This window comes from Oncorhynchus tshawytscha, linkage group LG02, assembly GCF_018296145.1.
Source record: "Oncorhynchus tshawytscha isolate Ot180627B linkage group LG02, Otsh_v2.0, whole genome shotgun sequence".
Classification (NCBI taxonomy): Eukaryota; Metazoa; Chordata; class Actinopteri; order Salmoniformes; family Salmonidae; genus Oncorhynchus; species Oncorhynchus tshawytscha.
In genome coordinates this window covers 72,198,582-72,214,472 of record NC_056430.1, presented here as the reverse complement: position 1 = coordinate 72,214,472, position 15,891 = coordinate 72,198,582, and the positions used below count along the sequence as shown (strand labels likewise).

The 15,891-nt window shown below is 39.1% G+C and overlaps 1 protein-coding gene across 5 annotated transcripts in view; it reads left to right on the top strand.

Moving 5' to 3' along the window:
- The first annotated feature begins 402 nt into the window (after positions 1–402).
- The window catches only part of LOC112263505 (activating transcription factor 7-interacting protein 1), a 59,036-nt gene continuing 43,547 nt past the window's right edge, over positions 403–15,891 (top strand). The window contains exon 1 of one of the 5 annotated variants that reach the window (XM_024439898.2): positions 403–652. The gene's annotated coding sequence lies outside the window, so the exon portion shown is untranslated. The remainder of the gene's footprint in view (positions 653–15,891) is intronic. The other 4 variants (XM_024439903.2, XM_042304103.1, XM_024439884.2 and 1 more) reach the window with 4 other exon arrangements.

The window sequence follows — 15,891 nt, the reverse complement described above, 5'->3', positions numbered from 1 at the left end:
CTTTAGCTCTTCCACTATGGCAGTCTTGTGACTAATACTGTCTATTCTCCTAGTAGAGCAGGTAGTCTGTGAAAGTCTACACAAGTCTTTCATACCCTCAGGTGATCAGGTAGTCTGTGAAAGTCTACACAAGACTTTCTTACCCTCACAGATCTAAGAAAATCACGTTAGACCTGGTTCTGTTCTCTCTTCAACATATATAATTTCCTTCAACTTCTACTTACCTTGTTGAATTAAAAAAAAAACTTCATAGACGACAGTATTCATACTGTACCTGATTTTTTTTTAAAGCTACTCCTACCAGCTTTCACGTTGTTTTCTGTCATGGACGACATCTAGTAGGAGGTGCCTAGACTGCTCTCACGCACTCAACCCCCTCCCCTTGACTACGAAGGAGGAGGAGCTGGCAACACAGTGGTGGATGACTGACTGTTGTCGCTGAGAACAGTCTGCATGCACAGGTTTTGTTTTGGTGTTGTTTCTAGCCAGTGTGTCCACGTCACTATCACGCTCATATTTACGTTTTTTTTTCCCTTGGTTCAGTTTGCGATCCTCTGCACATTATAAACCGATATTGTGAGCGAGGAGCACATTCGGCTCGTGCGGATACCGGCTATATTTCGCGGGAAACAGGCAGAATTCAGAAGCATCGGTGAGTTAGCTAGCATGCTAGCTGTCTTAACTGTTTTTACAGATCATTCCAACAGTTTTGTTTTTGTCTATTTAAAATGTGTCACTTTCTCTTTAAGATAGACGTTTAATTTTTTTTCTGTCATGTTCTTGAACGAGTAAGTGTAAAACATTAGCTTGCGATGTAGACTGGTCTTGGCAGGGACATGGACTAGAAAAAAAATTGAGGTGGGGTGAAGGGGGGCGCTAGCTAGCTAACGTTAACTGTTAGCAAAATCATTTTAGATTTTTGCCTATTGAGTAGAGAACTACAATTGTTTGTTTATATATATATATTTAAAGATATATATATATTTGTGTGTTTATATATCTACCAAAATATATATATTTTAAAAAATGCACACATTTTTAATAAATAGATATATTTAAAGATGTGTGTGTGTGTGTGTGTGTGTGTGTGTGTGTGTGTGTGTGTGTGTGTGTGTGTATATATATACACATTTTTTTAAAGGTGTGTGTGACACACACATTGTTAAAATATATATCTTTTGGTAGATATATATATATTTTTAATGTCTGTCTATACACACACTTTAATAATAATATATGAATGTGTGTGTGTGTATATATATATATCTACCAAATAATGGCTGCAAATGTAATCATATTTAGTATTTCTTATGTATGCTTTGTATTTGGCTGTACATTTTTTGTTGTTGCCCAAAATGTTGTTTCTTTGAAGACAAAAATGTGCTTTCATTGAAAAACATGTATCAAGTACAAGTGAATGTTGCAAGCCTAGGCAGCTAAAGTGGTTTGTTTCACAGCGTAGCTTGTTGTCACGCTAACTACCATACTTTATATTTTTTTGGTGTCCAAATTTGGAAATGCACACGCCATCTACAGGTTATAGTCCATCATAACCTAGCCCAGTGATTCTCAATTGATGGGTCGTGACCCAAGGAGGTTTTGAGTGGGTCGCGGATGTCTGGAGTATTAAAAAAAAAAACTCTTGACTTAAACCAGGTAGAACATGTGTAGTATAGCAACACATGTGTAGTATAGCAACACATTTTGGTTGATTTTGTGATCTAAAGCCAGTGAGTTTATTAACATTCTTAATCAAGGACATTGGCAAAGTTGTATTATTGAAAATAAAAGCGGTGGGAATGTTGTTTCCTTGTCATATAATTACTGCATTTACTATCAATATAGCATAAAAAAATGTTTTTCAGATTGTGTTTTGGCAATGCGAATATTGGGTCGCAACTGAAACAACAGTCCCGGGGAAAAAACAGTTGAGAACCACTGATTCAGCCTATGTCGATGCACTCAGAATCTAGACAACCCCATTGGTTGAGATGATGTGATCCCCTTCAACCTTGACAACTTCTTTATAACCATGACGGCCACCAAACATTGACAAAGTTGTGAGTGCGAGACACTGGGGCTATAACAATAAATGTTGCTTCTTGCTATATAAATGAAGCAAGGAATTTGTTTTAAAAGGAATTGTCAATGATAGTAAATTAAAAGATTTATACAATTTTTGCAGGGAAGCATGGAAGAAGCCTATGTAGGATTGGGTGATGCTGGAGGGTGTCAGATGAGATGTTGCAGTATTACGACGAAAGGGGTTATCTGGCTTAAATCATTTTGGTAATCAGACTGATAGCCTCTTTTCAAGATCAGAATATTTGCAAATATTGTCAAATTTGTAAATAGCCATCAACCATTTAAGTTTCAAAACTAGCAACCAAACAAAGAGCTAGTAATGACAAACTACCATGAGATATTGAGACAAAGTGTTGGTACACACACTATGGAAACATAGACACAACATTGAATGACAAAAGGGAAGAAATGGACAAGACTGGTCAGGATCTTTTCTTTAGAGCCACTGTATGAGGAGTCTCGCTCTAACATCAGCAATAACATGTCAAATGTATGAGTAGGGCATAAATACATTTAGCATATGTCTAATTCAGTACCAGTAGGAACTTTAGGAAGCAACCTTAATGTGACTGCAAAGTATTTCCTGACATTGTTACAAATTGGGGATCAAGCACATGGAAAAAACCTACAGCAACTATGGTGGCCATTTTGAGTTGCTGCAATAATAAGTGGCACCGTCAGAAAATGTGGCAGCGCAGTGTTTGTGTGTGGGGGAGGGGAAGGGATAGTGAATAGTTAGCACTCAGCTAGCTGCATTAGCCTCCCAGGAAATACATAATAATTATGAACATAACTACATGATAACATTTTAGACAATCTGTTACTTTCAAAGTCTTGGATCTTTGAAGAATACTGCCATTTTTGTTCTTGTTGGCTGTGTATAAGGCATTTTGAATATCTGCTCCCAATGTGCTCTCTATTGCAATTGGAACATTCTTTCGTCTCAGGTCTACGGAAATAGAAATGATGGTGAACAGACACAATTACTTTCCGTAAAACGTTTTCATTACATTGGAAAGATTATTATCAGATTAGATGTGGGCATAGGCCTAGAATGAGCTTTTCTCCTTCTGTTTCCACACAGTCCTAAAATGAACAGTATTGTAAACTGTGTGACTTACATAGAGGGCAGACATCTCTCTTGGGGACATATTTTGCGCTGGAATTGGAATGCTCGTCTCGCTGTATGTACTAGCATACGTGAAAGGCTGTTCATGCTTGAAGAAACCTAGTGCACCCCTGGAAGCATCGTTTCAGGTAGGCCTAGATGTTTTTTACGCAAATTGTAATGAGTTTGGAACCACATTGGTTTTGAGGTAGTCTGTCTATTAGTTTAACGTAAGGCGTACGTAGAATTACAGAATTAATAGGCAATCTCCTTTAATGTGAACTATTTCAAGTTGTTTTTGATAAATATTGAAACACCTATTATTGGTTTAGTTTCTTATATTTTTTGTATTATTTTTTAACGTAAAAAAATTTGTTTTTAATGTTCTAGCATTACTCTCCCCTCTTGTCTTGTTATTTGATCTCAACCCCCCCTGGCTTCTTAAAGTGGTACGGCCCTGGTTTGCTGTACTTTTCCACTCAGTACACAGTCAGTCTGTGAGTGACTGTGTAAGTGAGGGGGAGGGGTGTTCCAACTTCTCCTGTGTAGACCAATCGTTTATTGGATAGGTGTGCGTTTTTGTTTTGTATATTTGATCTATTGGTGCAACTTTCTGCGTGTGTGTTTTAGGCAAATTTGGCCTTTAAAAATATGTTATTTCAGGCACACTGGTGAGTTAGTTCATGTTAATTTGTGTAGAGACTGAGATTGCATTCGTTCTGGGGGTTTTTCAGTTCCCTCGTGTAAAGTAGTTTATTACCTTGAACGTTTCATTGTAAATATGAGTACCAGTAGTTCCAGTTCATTCACACCAAGTGTGTGTGCCCCCTCATCCACTTTAGTCTCCCCTCTGAGGAAGATGGTACAGTCCTGCAGACAGTTATCCCTCCCCCATTGCTTTTCCAGGCTTCCATATGCCTGCGGTTTCAGGGCTAGCTGAAAAGGAGGCAGAACTCAGGACAAAAGCTAGGCTTAGCCTACCTGTCCTTGCGGTTGTCATAGACTATGTTAATATTTTATATTGACTAGTTAATAGCTATTGGGCGATTCCATGCCAGCGGGAGCGAAAAATATTTTTGTTATCTCCGATTGTTTTGGCAATTCTCACATAGAAACTTCATTGGGAGGTTTGACATGTTTTTTTTTTACATTTGTATCACAAATCATATGGTGAAAGTGTACATTTAAGGCCTTTTTTTAGACCTATACACGCTTCCTGTAAGACTATGATCTAAGAACCATACATGATATTTCGGAACGTACACATACTCCATATTTGAGAGAACAATATAAGGAGGAAGATGTTGTCTGGATCATGCACGGTTCACAAATCATCGTGTCTTACAGGAGGCGTGTATCGGTCTAAAAAGGGCCTAAATTGGCCACTTTAATCATGATTTTTCTCAAAAATGGTTAGTGATACAAATGTTAAAAGTATTTTCAAACATTTTTAATCCCAATGAAGTTCTATGTGAGAATTACCAGAAAAATATTTTTCGCTGATGTGGAATCGCCTTATTGCTAGATGAACTACCTTTGTAATAATACATCATTGTTGAATAATTACCTAATGTTAATAAACCATATGCACATTTTTGTAAGAAAAAACAGGTAAGCGTTCTTGTGTCATCCTAGTTTCAGATAAATAACTTTGTAGAAATGACTGTTGTAAGTTTTTCATATATAACGATAGCATGGCGAGTTTCTCCACATAGACACTATTTTGAATTAGGTTAACAAAGACGTTGAGTTTATTTTGGTTCATTTTTCAATCTGGTTCAACAAGACAGTTAACTGTTTGTGGTAGTATTGGACTGTAACTGGTTCGAAACAATCCCTCTTTCACCTTCTGTCAAACCAAGATGTCTGCCTCAAGCGACCTCACCAACCCTGATCAGTCATACCCAACCTGTCTCGGGACCCAGAGTATGATCTAGCCTTATAATAATATATACCATTTAGCAGACTTTTATCCAAAGCGATTTACATCAGTGTGTGCATACATTTTAATGTGGATGGCCCTAGAGGGAATCAAACCCACAACCCTGCGACACTCCTTGATCAACCAGTTTCAGAATCGAACAGCCAGTCAGTCTATGGATGAACTATAGAGATCAGCTGGAGATAATCGCTGGCAGAACATAACCCAAGGGAGGGACTGACACCAATGCAGCACAAATATGAGAAATGTGCAATCAGTTCTGTGTGGGCAATCAGTAGCAAAGCAAGGAACCCTTTCTGGCCTGGGAGGAAAACAGTCTCCAGATACTCACTTCATCAGTGCTTTGTTGTACAGTTTAGGCCTTCAAATTTTACAGACATTACAATAATCGGAATACCATTCAGATGCCTGTATTCTGTGATTCCATTAGTTTTTTTGCATTGTGGAAGGTATTTAGTTCAGAAGTATGAAAGCTCAGAATACCAGTTGTGTGTGTAGTATTTGAAAATATGTGTTATGTACTTCATCTCAATCCGGAAATATTTAGGCTAGTGAGTGAGGTTGGACCACTTGAAGACTGCTTCCACGTTGTGACTGTTGCTGTGAGTCGCTACAGAACTGTCGTGTGGGGGATGGGCAGCATAAAAAAACGAGAGCAACATTTCACTCAAGATAGCCTACACTTAACAGGATTTGTGGAGTAACATTTGTGTGAAGGCCTACAGGTCAAGTCTATAACAGAACTATAAGGTGCAGCCACTCCACCCCACCCTTGAACAACGTTTTACACGTTCATGTGATAGACATCTTTAATGGTACTTTACATAACAGAAATATAGGCCTAACACCAGCATAACGTCTTGTACTAGCCTAATCCCATTTGTGGTCAGTTAGCAATGTAGGCTAGTCACTTACATGTATTTATCTAATATGCATGTAGGCAAATGTAGGAAACGTATGCCATATATCACTCCTTGTTCTGGATCCCCAGGGCTATTCATGCCAGAATTCTTCAAAACTGAAGGTCGGAGTTAACACTGTAAAGTAGGAAGTAGAGTATTGAATGATTCTTCCCTTGTCTAAATAACATAGCTTAAACTGGTTTCAGCAGGTTCTAGCTGGTTCCTTTTACACTGCATCTGGATTGGCTAACGACCTGATTGAGAGAGCAGGGGGAGGAACGTGTTCCCAATGTGGTCTTGAGTCAATATTTATGTTAGTCTTTGGTGCTTTGGACATTTCATGAATCATTTATTGTTTTATATCCCAAGGTCATTTAAACAGGTGGTTATTTAAATACTTTTTATGTTTTTTACATTTTTATGTATGTGTGTGTCAAAATGTCTGATGTACAAACTTGAGAGAAATTATGTGTTTATTGTCAGTGAGGAACGCATGAACCAACCTATATTATGGACGACAATCAGGTCTAATTATAATTACAACAATTATTATTCTGCTTCTCACAGGAGTCATTCACATAAAGCCACGCACTGCTATTGAATAAAATACTTCATGGCACTCATTAGACCAGTAAAGAATATTATGTACAGTCTTGCAGATCTATAATGAGTGTCTATAATAAAAGTGTTCACAGAACCCCCAGGGTGTAATGTAGCGGTGTTTGTACTGTGTTGCTCGGGTCTAATGATTGCACCACTATCAGTTACTAGTATAGGGCCCTATAGAATCTGCATTGAGGAGAACAAGGACAGAATCACGGAATCCAGATATTAAAACAGAATTTATCAATATTCAAAAATATATTGAACTTAGTAGGAAATCAACTAAATGTATTGAACTTATTAGAAAATCCATTAAATTGCCCAAATTAATCATAAAACATTTCCTGCACTTTCTGAAAAGATACAGGAATGCCCCTCTGTATGTGTGTGTGTGTGTGATGCGTGCATATGTCTACACTTTGTGTTGCAATTAGCGATGATGCTAATGATAACCTTCTTCTGATAGCGATGGAAAGGCTTTCCAAAAAAAAACAACTAAATGTTAACTACAAAGTAATATGCCTACCTGGCAGAATGATATCATGATTATTTGCATCAATCCAGTGGCCATTTTGTTTTGCACACACTGCAAAGTGCGAGAGAAATGTTGCTAACCAAACAAAGGTCTCTTGCTGGTGCATTAATGGGTAACTACACCCCAAAATCAAAATGTCTTCTATTTTTCTCAGACCTCTAGTGGTCTCCTGATGAGGCAAAAAAAACAGGCAAAAAAGGCGAATCGGGCAAAAAATAAAACATATTTTATAGTGCCCTATAGGCTACTTCGACATATTTTTTTGTGGTAGCTCGTTAGCAAGGAATTTCTCAAATTGTTAGCAATATTTGGACTTTCAACATACAATTGATTTTAGACAGATTGGGTAGTTCAACTTGGAATAGAACAACCTTGTGGATAAAGATGCCAGGGATTTTTGGGGGTTTGGCAGGGTTATAAATCTAAATTACACATCACAAAATCTAATTTGCGACAAGATTACACATCAATCTTATTTGCCTTGAAGATACTTGAGGAACTCTCGTTCTTTTTTAAAATCCACGATAGACAAGAGGGAGACTGAAAAATCAAGCCCAAGGCATTTTTTTATGACAATATAGGTCAGTTGTTTGTATTGGTTCAGACAAGACTAGATGAGACCTAGTTACATAAGGCCTGTTATGTTGTCAGCTTTATGTAAAAACAAAAACAGTGATCCGGAGGCTACCATATACACAGGGTGGGTGCCATGCTTCAAAAATTTGTTGCGGATTGAAGGCTAGATGTGACCAATGTTCTCGCTAAGCTGCGCTCTTGCATTCAGTATTTCGTACTTGCACACAGTATTTCTGGCAGTGCCGAACACAGGAAACAGAAGCCTGTGCAGATCCACGCATGGTGTGTCATGCCAATGGGATTCGATCTTGCAACCTTTCGGTTACTAGTCCAACGCTCTAACCACTAAGCTACCCTGAACAAGGCAGTTAATCCACTCTTCCTAGGCCGTCATTGAAAATAAGAATTTGTTCCTAACTGACTTGTCTAGTTAAATAAAGGTAAAAAAACAAACAAATGCAACTCCCATCGGGTTGAACATTCACTTAAGGTCACCCAGCCTTTTGGACAGCTCTCAATTGCATTTTTTATTGAATTTAATTCTTAATTTAACCAGGTAGGCCAGTTGAGAACAAGTTCTCATTTACAACTGCGACCTGGCCGAAATAAAGCACAGCATTGAGTATTGTCTTTGTCACAAAGCACCTAATCAGAGGGAACATTGGACCGACAGGGTAACAATTGGAAGTGGGATGGACGCCAAAGACTTGGGCTTTCCTACAAACCCAGAATTTGTGAACAATCGTTATTGTGTGAACAATTCGGACAGCTGTCATTAATTTATCCCTTCTTTAACTACTAGAATATAGAGTAACAATTCCAAGCTTGACTGAATTCTAGAGGCACTCTGAGGTCAATGGTCAAGTTCTGAGGAGAACCCCAATGGTGAAAAAGAGGACACAAAGCTCAGTGAGTAAGATACTGAAGTAGGTCTGTAAACTGCATGAGAGCTGAAAAAGCATGTAACGTCTCTGTTCAAATCAGTATCTCAATCAAAGAGTCAGCGATCTTTCGGTTTCATTGATAGCGATAGGTTATGAATACATACAATCCCCATTGTATGTATAATTATGGTAAGAATAAAATGATACCTTATTAAAGTAGGAGGAGTTTAATCTCTAGTCCTCCTGCACAAGTGAATGTTTCAGCCAACAGCTGCCAAGTGCTAAACCTGGCTGCGCACAGCAGCAGCACTGGCAGACATTTTGAGTTTCTGCTGGCAGTCCTCACGCAGTCTATGAAAGAGGAAGGGAGTGGGGGATGGGCATACTACGCAGTGAGCTATTAGCTGGCTAGTGTTCTACTGAATAACTGTAATATCAGCAGCATTTTTAAATGATCTATTTTAGGTTTTATCTTGTAATCCAAGAAATATGCAAGAAACAGAAAACATAGTTTACCCCTTCTTGAGAGTCAGGACTATCATCATTTTTTATGCATGTTCGCTTTATCATTGTATTGCTATTGCCATTAGTGATTTATAGGCCTTTTTAATTAAGTAAAAGTTATTTCTATATTTTTATACTTATCACTTCTCAGAAATGGTGTTTTCACCTGTGTTACTTGTGTATCTTTCCTATATGTAGTGTGCTCAGCTGCCATAATATTCCATACCGGTGTTCAGGTACAAGGAACATGATTGATCCCTGTATTGATTGATATTTGTCAAATTGTACAACTCGCAAACATTGATACATTTGATTATGGTGTCTAAGGTTATGTACTCTCTCAGGCTTTTTTTGAACATAACAGTTAAAGGTCCTTATTTTCATTTGCGTTCTTATTTTAGGACAGAAGTAATCTAGATATCTGGTGGTTAATTAAACGGTTCTCTCTAGCACCCTCTCTAGTTGGAGAAAAATCTTCTCCCCCTTCCTCTGTCAGAATGGTTTAGTCCTAGCTAGGCTGTAATTTTCCATGTAGCTACAGACTGCTAGTGTGGGGGAGGGGTGGTGCTAAGTGTGTCAGGCTGTGCACTCTAGTACTGACTGCGCTGCTAGCCTGTTTTTTTTGCGTGCCAAAAACCAAGCTCTGTGCTGCATGCTTCTGCCAAAGTTACAAAAAAAAGTATATTTTGCTTTTGTTTTAATAACTTAAGATGGCCACCCTGGTGTAAATCGCAAAGGGAGAAAATCCTTTTGTTTCCATCCTTTTGTTCTGAGTGTGTTACACTGTGCAGTTTCTCAGCCTGTGCTGGGTCAGTGTTGCCTGTGCTGGCTGTCTTGAGCCACGAGGCTGAGATTGATGGTTTCACTGTGCGCACAGCCTTGCACAAGAACACTCTATGCTGAAACAGATGGAACAGTCCAACCTTAGTCCCCCTCCCCCTCCTGCTTTTTTTCTTCCTTCCTCTGCTGTTGCTAGTACAATCAACACAGCCAATCGAATCACGCGTACGACCACTGTCCAACGGAAGGCCTTCTTCTCCATACTACTCCTGTTCAAGGTTTACTTGAATTTCTTTATTTTTTTTGAAAACTGTTGTACAGCTATAATGATGTTGCTCGGTTCTGACTATGATTTTTGGCCTACATTTCAGTATTTAACTTAGCCATTGTTCTATATATATTTTTAATGTTAAGTAGTGTTATGCTAACCACGATTCCGAAACGTAGATAATATACGTTTTTTTTAGAATATGTTATTTAAACAAACAAAAAAATGTTTACAGAAGTGCTGTATTTGTGTTTTGTATTAGTAGAAAATATTTGTATATATTTACTGTCGTAAAAAAGTAGAATTTTTTACATTTAGATTGTCATGCCCTGCTATTTACGTGTGAGAACATGAGAGGGTTGGGGGAGAATGCTAGAAGCCTTAAGTATTGTTTTCGCAGCAATGCTTTGCAACCAGTCCGAATGTGTAAAAATCTTTGTCTGACAAGTGAAAAAGGTCTTGAATCATCATTGGCACCGGAATAAGAACAGGAGCTTTAACAGGGAGGTAATATCATTATATCTACCAATATTTTCTCATATTGTTTTCTTGGCTAATGGATTCTTATGGGAATCTATTTTTTTTTTTAAAAGCGACCAGACCACAAACTGGCTCTGATCAATACTGGGATATGAACACTGATCAAAGTTCATGTTGCGCTGGCTCCTCCCGCCTTACCACTAATTGAAAAACACACCTGGGGTTTGAAAGGTATAGGGGCGGCAGGTAGTCTCGTGGTTAGTGTTGGGTCAGTAACTGAAAGGTTGCTGGTTCAAATCCCAGAGCTGACAAGGTAAAAATCTGTCATTCTGCCCCTGAACAAGTCGGTTAACCCGCTGTTCCCTGGTAGGCCTTCATTGTAAATAAAAACTTGTTTTTAACTGACTTCCCTAGTTAAATAAAGGTTCAATACGAAATGTAAAATCATCTTGGATGGAGTCCAATTAACAAAAGTTTCATTATTCAGATGCTGCTGTTTGGCCACATACACCTCTAGAATTGTTATGAGCTATGAACAGAACACAGTAGTAGTCAAGTACTACTAGCCTAGTAAATCACTAGTGTTGGTCAGAGGAGACAAACATTACCAAAGAAATAGAAGCAAGGACAAAATGGTGATGAGGAGTCTTTTTTACTCCAGTTTGGATGTATACAGCGGATAGTTTATAGCTATTGCAGACCAGAAACCAATCATCTATGGCCCACATCAATCAGTAAATGCTGTAGTATATAGTACAGTGGAGGACTAGCTTGAACCGCATCATGGGAGCTTCAGGAGAAAATATACCCAAACTAAATACATTTAACCTAATTGATCAGCATAAATTAACACAAAATGATGTGGGATGGATGAGGAAGTAGATCATAACTACTTTGAAAAAGAAACTTATCCTACTTTTTATACAAATAAAAACGAATGAAACAGCCTGTGCAAAATTGGCATACAGAGCAGATAACATATTAACATGAAGGTGATGTAACTTGATACACTGTTGTACTACAGTGGATTGGATAAGTGTTCAGTTAGCAGTGTGTGATGGCTCAGTCTAGCTGGCTGTTCAAACAGCAGAGTTTGCGGACATTTTGTTTTTTCTGCAGTGAATCCGGAACACGTGTAATGAAAGAGGAATGGTCAGGGAAAGCCTACACACAGTTTGCAGTAACATTGGAATGTTAACAGAGCTGTTGTAACATAGCAGTGATTTTATTCGTTTTGTATCAAGGTAACTCATATCAGAGATGAAAAAATAACATGTCAATAATTATTATAGTAAAGTTATGAGGCAAAATGTTACCGAACATATTATTTTTCATCTTCCATTCAAAGGACATTTTGGTCAAATAAGTATCTCAATCAAAGTGTCAGCGTTCTTTTGATTTCTTTGTTCGCAATAGGAGTCCATAGAACAGACAAAGAATGTCATAAATTGTGATCGTTCGATACATTCCCTATTGTATGTATAATTATGCAAAGAGTAAAATTATACCTAAAAGTAGGAGGAGTTTAAACTCTCGTCCTCTTGCTCAAGTTGATGTTTCAGTCAACAGCTGCCAAGTGCTAAACCTGATTGTCCACTGCACCAACACTGGCAGACATTTTGAGTTTCTGCAGGCAGTCCTCACACAATCTATGAAAGAGGAAGGGAGTGGGGGATGGGCATATTACGCAGTGAGCTATTAGCTGGCTAGTGTTCTACTGAATAACTGTAATATCAGCAGCATTTTTAAATGATCTAATTTTGGTTTCGTCTCATAATCCAGGCACTATGAAAGATACAGAAAACAGGTTAGACCTGCCTCTCAAGAATGATGTTTTTATTGGTGTTTACTTTATCATAGTATTGACATTGCCATTAGTGATTATAGGCCTATTAACTAATTAAAAATGCTTATTTCTAAACAATTATCATCTCACTTTCTTCTCAGAAATTCAAATACAAATCACATTTTATTTGTCACATGCCCCGAATACAACAGGTGTAGGTAGACCTTACAGTGAAATGCTTACTTACAAGCCCTTAACCAACAATGCTTTAAGAAGTTTTAAGAAAAATAAGGATTAAGTAAAAAATGTAAAATATAAGTAACAAATAATTAAACAGCAGCAGTAAAATAACAATAGCGAGGCTATATACAGGGGGTACCAGTACAGAGTCAATGTGCCGGGGCACCGGCTAGTCGAGGTAATATGTACATATAGGTAGCATTAAAGTGACTATGCATTGATAATAAACAGATAGTAGTAGTAGTAGTAGTAGCAGTAGCAGCAGTGTAAAAGAGGGGTCTAGGTAGCGCTTTCATTAGCTGTTCAGGAGTCTTATGGCTTGGGGGTAGAAGCTGTTAAGAAGCGTTTTGCACCAAGACTTGGCGCTCCGGTACCGTTTGCTGTGCGGTTGCAGAGAGAACAGTCTATGACTAGGGTGGCTGGAGTCTTTGACCATTTTTAGGGCCTCCCTCAGACACCGCCTGGTATAGAGTTCCTGGATGGCAGGGAGCTTGGCCCCAGTGATGTACTGTGCCGTACGCACTACCCTCTGTAGTGTCTTGCAGGTCGGAGACCGAGCAGTTGCCATACCAGGCAGTGACGCAACCAGTCAGGATGCTCTCGATGGTGCAGCTGTAGAACGTTTTGAGTTTCTGAGGACCCATGCCAAATCTTTTCAGTCTCCTGAGGGGGAATAGGTTTTGTCGTGCCCTCTTCACGACTGTCTTGGTGTGTTTAGACCATGATAGTTTGTTGGTGATGTGGACGCCAAGGAACTTGAAGCTTTCAACCTGCTCCACTACAGCCCTGTCGATGAGAATGGGGGAATGCTCGGTCCTCCTTTTCCTGTAGTCCACAATCATCTCCTTTGTCCTGATCACGTTGAGTGAGAGATTGTTGTCCTGGCACCACACGGCCAGGTCTTTGACCTCCTCCCTATAGGCTGTCTCATCGTTGCCAGTGATCAACACTGTTGTGTTGTCTGCAAACTTAATGATGGTGTTGGAGTTGTGCCTTGCCGTGCAGTCATTAGTGAACAGGGAGTACAGGAGGGGACTAAGCACGCACCCCTGTGGGGCCCCCGCGTTGAGGATCAGCATGGCAGATGTGTTGTTACCCACCCTTACCACGTGGGGCAGCCCACCAGGAAGTCCAGGATCCAGTTGCAGAGGGAGGTGTTTAGTCCCAGGGTCCTTCGCTTAGTGATGAGCTTTGAAGGTACTATGGTATTGAACGCTGAGCTGTAGTCAATGAATAGCATTCTCACGTAGGTGTTCCTTTTGTCAAGGTGGGAAAGGATAGTGTTGAGTGCAATAGAGTTTGCGTCATCTGTTGGGGCGGTATGCAAATTGGAGTCGGTCTAGGATTCTGGAATAATGGTGTTGATGTGAGCCATGACCAGCCTTTCAAATCACGTCATGCCTACAGACGTGGGTGCTACAGGTCGGTAGTCATTTAGGCATGTTACCTTAGTGTTCTTGGGAACATGGACTATGATCTGCTTGCAATATGTTTGTATTACAGACAGTCAGGGACAGGTTGAAAATGTCAGTGAAGACATTTGCCAGTTGGTCAGCGCATGCTTGTTAACGCAGATGAAAAACACACAACAGGTTAACATTCACAAGGCCGCAGGGCCAGACGGATTACCAGGACATGTACTCCTGTGTATCTTTTCTGTCTATAGTGTGCTCAGCTGCCCTAATATTCCATACTGGTCAGGGCTCGACATAAATGCTTGTCCTCTTGTCCAGGAAAAGTTTTTTTTAAATTGTCGGACAAGAAGAATATAGATTTAAGTTGTCCGAATGGACAAGTAAAACAAATCACAATAAATTCACAATATCAAACAAGGAGGGCCCTGATACAATATTCAATAGACAATGGCTTAATATTAAAATCTATTTTTCATGTACATAAATAATAAAGACTACATGTCATAGGGTAGGTGACATGCACATTGGCTACAGCCTTGTGTCCAAACCTATGCTGACATGAGGGAGACGCCAGAAAATGTAGCAAAGTTTTCATGAGATTTTTAATTGCATAAATATAGGCTAAGCGGCCGTCCAGTTTGACAAATATTTTGAAGGATTATTAGCCTAACATTAACATCTAAAGGCTTGATTCTGTTGACAAAGGCTACACGAGGCAGGGTTTGTTCAGATTAAATGGTCACAAAACCGGAGAGTGAAGGACAGTGCCGGGTGCCAGATCACACACCTTGAATCTGAGCAGAGGCAGGCAGCATTTTGAATCTATTTAACCATAAATGTAATTGTCTAAAACTTGGAAGTTTTATGTGTCATATTAGTAACCAATGCTAGTTGATGCATCTTTAGATCTCCCCTCCCCTCGATATTTTCATCTCTGTCACATGAAACCACTTGGTATTTTCCTGCTAATTGCATTTTAGAACATTTGATGTATTGTTTATTCTCCCAGGGACGACAGGATGAGCCTTGGAGGCAATTATTTTCTAAAGACATAAAAAGTATTTGGTTGTAATTGTAATGTTGCAATATTTTATTGGCTACGGAAAATGGCCAACCATCCTCCAGAAGAGCCTTAAAGTTGTATTTTGAGACAGGCTTGAATGTGCAAAGAAGCCATTAGGCTGAGTGTGGCCAACATTTTTGTCTGATTCTCTATGGTAAAAAAAGGTTCCTTGCGTCATACAATGATGTAAAAATTGTGTCACAGACCTTTTTTTTTTGGAACAAGTGTTTGAGCTTTTGGACAAGTAAAAAATGGCTAAAAAAAGTTCATGTCGAGCCCACCTGGTGTAAAGGTACATGGAGAATAATTGATCCCTGTAATGATTGATATCTGTCCAATTTTACAACTCGTAAACATTGATACATTCGACTATGGTGTCTAAGGTTATATACTCTCGGGATTTTTTGAACATAACAGTTAAAGGTCATTACTTTCGTTAGCGTTCTCATTTTAGGACAGAAGTAGTCTAGATTTCTGGTGTTTTAATTAAACGGTTTTATCTCTCAAGCTCCCTCTCTAGTTGTAAAAAAAATAAATAAATCCTCCCCCTACCTCTGTCAGAATGGTTTAGTCCTAGCTAGGCTGTAATTTTCCATGCTGCTGCAGACTGCTAGGGTGGGTGAGGGGTGGCCGCTAAGCTTGTCAGGCTGTGCGCTTTAGCACTGACTGTGCTGTTAGCCTGTTTTTTTGCAGGCAAAAAGAAGTCTCTGTGCTGCATGC